The following is a 6147-nucleotide window of genomic DNA, read 5'->3' as shown; positions in this document are numbered from 1 at the left end:
TATTTTATGATGCCGCTTTTCAATCAAGAAATTGGTTTGCAGATTCACCTCTTTATCATTTATTCTTAGCTTCTCTTCACCGATTTTTATAATATAGTATTCTAACTTGTTTCGTACACTGTACTAATAATTCCGCACAAGAAAAAAAAGTTATCGTCGGCCTCGTGGAACAATACATGCATATGCCAAGGAAAATTTGTGATTCAGAGAGAATAAGCGCATAAGTTGTTAAATAAAAACACGTTACGCTGACGAAAACTATCGGCGATACTACCAAAATGCCATCGCGTACGTTATTAGAACTTTTTCAGTATTCCAAAATCACCAAAAGGGTGTTTGACCTCAAATTTGATATTATGTTTGTTGAGTTTACAGCCTTAAAATATTTAATTTATCTATGAAATTTAATTAATTTATGTCTGGTATTAAGTCTATCAAAAATCTTTACCCTTTAAATTAAGTAAAGTAATTTTAACTTACTTAGGAATAGTAATAGATAACAATTTCAAAATTTATTGTGGGGATCTGTGAATAATGATGATGAATGTAAATTAGGAAAATTCAAAAGATTATGATAACATGCTTGCTCTTTAGACTCGAGGCAGCCACCTCTCTCAGTGATGCATAATCGGACAAATGCCTCCAGCATGTCTTTAGCCTCAGCATGCTGATAAATTGTCTTTCCCGCTTTCAAGAAGTGTTTCAGAAAGCTGAAATTTATATGAAATGATAAAATGTAGGTAAATTTTGAATAATATTGATTTGAATTATATATAGTTGCTCGAACTCTGTCATTGTTAGGTTTTCAAGTTTATAAGTTACAGAAAATGTAATTTGACAGGAGCACAGAGAAGCTATGCTTATACTTTAGAATAGTGTTTCCCAACCTGAGTCCGCGGTTTTTCAAGTTTATAAGTTACAGAAAATGTAATTTGACAGGAGCACAGAGAAGCTATGCTTATACTTTAGAATAGTGTTTCCCAACCCGAGTCCGCGGTCTCAAATGAGTCCGTCTTCGAGTTCGCGAGTTCGAACAACAAAATTTTTTTTTTATTTCTGGTAGGTGTCAATGGTGGCAACCCAAATTTTCTAAATTGAAAAGCGGCAATACAAAATACTAAAAATAAAACGGATGGCACCATAAGTTTTGTTTTATGATCGCCCGATACCGATTAATAACGCTTTTTCAGACATTGCAAATCGCAAAATTTAGGGTGCTACCGTGGTATACGTACGTACAAGGGCATTTTTTCTTAGGGTTCTTTGCCCTACATTGGTACGTACAGTACTGGAGCGCCGTAGGTGTTGTACGAACAGCTCAGATTTGACGAATTCACAAAAATACGAATCAAAATCAAAAATATAATCGGGCACTTAACCACTTTGATATTTTCTGAGTAGTATTGCTTTTATTTCGTCAACACAATTGCAGATTAAAATCATCACAATTAACTTGATAGTAAAGCAAGACGATGAATATGTATTTTTGATTTACTAATAAACTTTAAATATCTTTTTAATAAGTACTAAATCAAGTTGTACTTTCTGGAACTTTATAGCAGAAAGTAGGATTTTCTTAACGGCGATAACAAATTCGCAAGATCGCAAAAAATATATATCGGAACTAAATATAATCGGGCAATATATTCGCACATTATTATGTTCGCCGATTGCCGTGGCATTTTAAAAAAGTAATGCTTTCATCTTGTCGTAAGTCGACGCAACCGCGAGTTACTATGAACACAATTAAATTAAAATAGAAAGACATTTTAAATTCTTGTCGTTGTCATGGACTGAATATTGTGTGACAGAAACAGCCATTATACTATATACTACATATATAATATACTACATATATAATGTAATGCAATATTGTGTCTCGACTATTGGGTGGGAACGAAAAAAGCCCAATTTTATTTCTAAAAAATGACCCCCGCCTTATCCACTCGGCCGACTCGATAGCCAGAATAAAACGGTAGTTGTGCGAATCATGTTATTATGAAATTTTGAGGTTTGTAATTTATAGAAAATTTCATTTGACAGACGAAACAAAACTAAGCTTATACTCAATATATTAAAAGTAGTAATTTGGTTGTAGATTTCCCTAAATAAATACAATATATCATTTATTTATAGACATGTAAATTGGAAGATTTCAAATGATTTGGTTACATACTTGCTCTCCAGACTTGATAGGCCTCCATCTCACTCATTGATGAAAACCTGGCACTTGACGGAATTTCTTTTGGTGTCCTGTTTTAAAACGCTGAAAATCAATATATATGTCGTGATTTTGTGTAAGGCAATTCTAAATTTGAATTAAACTAAATTTTATTGAACTATGGCATTTTCAGGTAGTTAATTCACACAAATGTTATTTGACAGAGACAATGCAAAGCTATGCTTATGTTAAAATGATAGTTAGTTAAAATGATAGGTTAGTGTATCATATTGTACCTCATTTTGTATTCCCAAAGTAAGACTCTTTTCTGAATATTTTCTACAAAAATATACGTAAGTTTTAATAAAATACGTAACGGGTAAATTTCGACAATTAATTTTATAAAATCCAAAACTTAGAAAATTTAGACGAAGAAAATTTCTTCAGCGATTGCCATTAAATTTCAAATATATACTTTATAACATATCAGGTGTAGTTTTCAAATTGCAAATATTAAAATAACAATAAAATACCCAATGTAGTTTTATAACTGTTTCATGGAGTATATGACTAATTACCTCTGATCAGTAACTTGTAGAATTATCACATTGTTCACGGTTGGGATCGCAAACTGGGGATCGCTATCAAGCAGGGAAGCGCGCAACTGATTTTAGGGGTCGCAAAGAGCACACCAATCATTAATAAAATTCGACATCAGTAGCGTCGAAATATGAGAACGAGCGTAAATTCTAATATGACATGAGTTAGATCTTAGTGGATAAAAAGTCTTTTTCGAGTAACAAATTCAATTCATAGCCGGTGCAAGTATTTAAAATGTCTTATCATAGTAATTTCATAGTAATTGAATGGTGTTCTTCGTTACTCGAATTTTAGTCGAGAAAACTTTTACGATTAATAAAATGAAAAATCACTATTTAAAAACTGCATAAAATACGTCCGATAAATATAAGTGGACCGGAATCGTATTTTGAGGTGAGTCAAATTTGATTTGTTTTTTCGGCACTCAAAATTATTCTAAAGATATGGACAAAATACGAACGATTGTAATTTAAAATATTGCAAAAAAAAATTGATCGACATATTTTGAATTAATTATCTTATATATTGTCACTTACCGAGAAAAGGTCGTATTGGGCTCCATCGTTAGTATCAAAATAGACAAAAGGTACATTGCGCGAACAATTTACTGTGTTTCGATTTCAGTTACTATATTGTATAGTTGTACATATTTAAAAGAAAGCCTAACATACCAGAAATTTACAATGTCTAAAAAGCGTTTTCAATCTGCTACGAGACTGCTAAAACAAAACTTATGGTGAAATCTTTCGTTTTAGATTTTAGTTTCAATATTTTATGATGCCGCTTTTCAATCAAGAAATTGGTTTGCAGATTCACCTCTTTATCATTTATTCTTAGCTTCTCTTCACCGATTTTTATAATATAGTATTCTAACTTGTTTCGTACACTGTACTCATAATTCCGCACAAGAAAAAAAAGTTATCGTCGGCCTCGTGGAACAATACATGCATATGCCAAGGAAAATTTGTGATTCAGAGAGAATAAGCGCATAAGTTGTTAAATAACAACACGTTACGCTGACGAAAACTATCGGCGATACTACCAAAATGCCATCGCGTACGTTATTAGAACTTTTTCAGTATTCCAAAAACACCAAAAGGGTGTTTGACCTCAAATTTGATATTATGTTTGTTGAGTTTACAGCCTTAAAATTTTTAATTTATCTATGAAATTTAATTTATTTATGTCTGGTATTAGGTCTATCAAAAATGTTTACCCTTTAAATTAAGTAAAGTAATTTTAACTTACTTAGGAATAGTAATAGATAACAATTTCAAAATTTATTGTGGGGATCTGTGAATAATGATGATGAATGTAAATTAGGAAAATTCAAAAGATTATGATAACATACTTGCTCTTTAGACTCGAGGCAGCCACCTCTCTCAGTGATGCATAATCGGACAAATGCCTCCAGCATGTCTTTAGCCTCAGCATGCTGATAAATTGTCTTTCCCGCTTTCAAGAAGTGTTTCAGAAAGCTGAAATTTATATGAAATGATAAAATGTAGGTAAATTTTGAATAATATTGATTTGAATTATATATAGTTGTTCGAACTCTGTCATTATTAGGTTTTCAAGTTTATAAGTTACAGAAAATGTAATTTGACAGGAGCACAGAGAAGCTATGCTTATACTTTAGAATAGTGTTTCCCAACCCGAGTCCGCGGTTTTTCAAGTTTATAAGTTACAGAAAATGTAATTTGACAGGAGCACAGAGAAGCTATGCTTATACTTTAGAATAGTGTTTCCCAACCCGAGTCCGCGGTCTCAAATGAGTCCGTCTTCGAGTTCGCGAGTTCGAACAACAAAATTTTTTTTTTATTTCTGGTAGGTGTCAATGGTGGCAACCCAAATTTTCTAAATTGAGAAGCGGCAATACAAAATACTAAAAATAAAACGGATAGCACCATAAGTTTTGTTTTATGATCGCCCGATACCGATTAATAACGCTTTTTCAGACATTGCAAATCGCAAAATTTAGGGTGCTACCGTAGTATACGTACGTACAAGGGCATTTTTTCTTAGGGTTCTTTGCCCTACATTGGTACGTACAGTACTGGAGCGCCGTAGGTGTTGTACGAACTGCTCAGATTTGACGAATTCACAAAAATACGAATCAAAATCAAAAATATAATCGGGCACTTAACCACTTTGATATTTTCTGAGTAGTATTGCTTTTATTTCGTCAACACAATTGCAGATTAAAATCATCACAATTAACTTGATAGTAAAGCAAGACGATGAATATGTATTTTTGATTTACTAATAAACTTTAAATATCTTTTTAATAAGTACTAAATCAAGTTGTACTTTCTGGAACTTTATAGCAGAAAGTAGGATTTTCTTAACGGCGATAACAAATTCGCAAGATCGCAAAAAATATATATCGGAACTAAATATAATCGGGCAATATATTCGCACATTATTATGTTCGCCGATTGCCGTGGCATTTTAAAAAAGTAATGCTTTCATCTTGTCGTAAGTCGACGCAACCGCGAGTTACTATGAACACAATTAAATTAAAATAGAAAGACATTTTAAATTCTTGTCGTTGTCATGGACTGAATATTGTGTGACAGAAACAGCCATTATACTATATACTACATATATAATATACTACATATATAATGTAATGCAATATTGTGTCTCGACTATTGGGTGGGAACGAAAAAAGCCCAATTTTATTTCTAAAAAATGACCCCCGCCTTATTCACTCGGCCGACTCGATAGCCAGAATAAAACGGTAGTTGTGCGAATCATGTTATTATGAAATTTTGAGGTTTGTAATTTATAGAAAATTTCATTTGACAGACGAAACAAAACTAAGCTTATACTCAATATATTAAAAGTAGTAATTTGGTTGTAGATTTCCCTAAATAAATACAATATATCATTTATTTATAGACATGTAAATTGGAAGATTTCAAATGATTTGGTTACATACTTGCTCTCCAGACTTGATAGGCCTCCATCTCACTCATTGATGAAAACCTGGCACTTGACGGAATTTCTTTTGGTGTCCTGTTTTAAAACGCTGAAAATCAATATATATGTCGTGATTTTGTGTAAGGCAATTCTAAATTTGAATTAAACTAAATTTTATTGAACTATGGCATTTTCAGGTAGTTAATTCACACAAATGTTATTTGACAGAGACAATGCAAAGCTATGCTTATGTTAAAATGATAGTTAGTTAAAATGATAGGTTAGTGTATCATATTGTACCTCATTTTGTATTCCTAAAGTAAGACTCTTTTCTGAATATTTTCTACAAAAATATACGTAAGTTTTAATAAAATACGTAACGGGTAAATTTCGACAATTAATTTTATAAAATCCAAAACTTAGAAAATTTAGACGAAGAAAATTTCTTCAGCGATTGCCAT

At 32.0% G+C, this 6147-nt stretch overlaps 1 long non-coding RNA gene across 1 annotated transcript; it reads right to left on the bottom strand.

Moving 5' to 3' along the window:
- Window positions 1–582: 582 nt before the first annotated feature.
- LOC144431946 (uncharacterized) lies at window positions 583–5798 on the bottom strand. Its single transcript, XR_013480290.1, has 4 exons — window positions 5706–5798; window positions 4113–4239; window positions 2177–2266; window positions 583–710 (listed from the first exon to the last, which is right to left on the bottom strand). It is a non-coding gene; the product is annotated as an uncharacterized LOC144431946 (long non-coding RNA).
- Between the last annotated feature and the right edge of the window lie 349 nt (window positions 5799–6147).

The sequence above is a fragment of the Styela clava genome, chromosome 14 (assembly GCF_964204865.1).
Source record: "Styela clava chromosome 14, kaStyClav1.hap1.2, whole genome shotgun sequence".
In the NCBI taxonomy this organism is placed as follows: Eukaryota; Metazoa; Chordata; class Ascidiacea; order Stolidobranchia; family Styelidae; genus Styela; species Styela clava.
The sequence above is the reverse complement of the archived record's forward strand: the minus strand, read 5'-3'. Positions and strand labels throughout refer to the sequence as shown.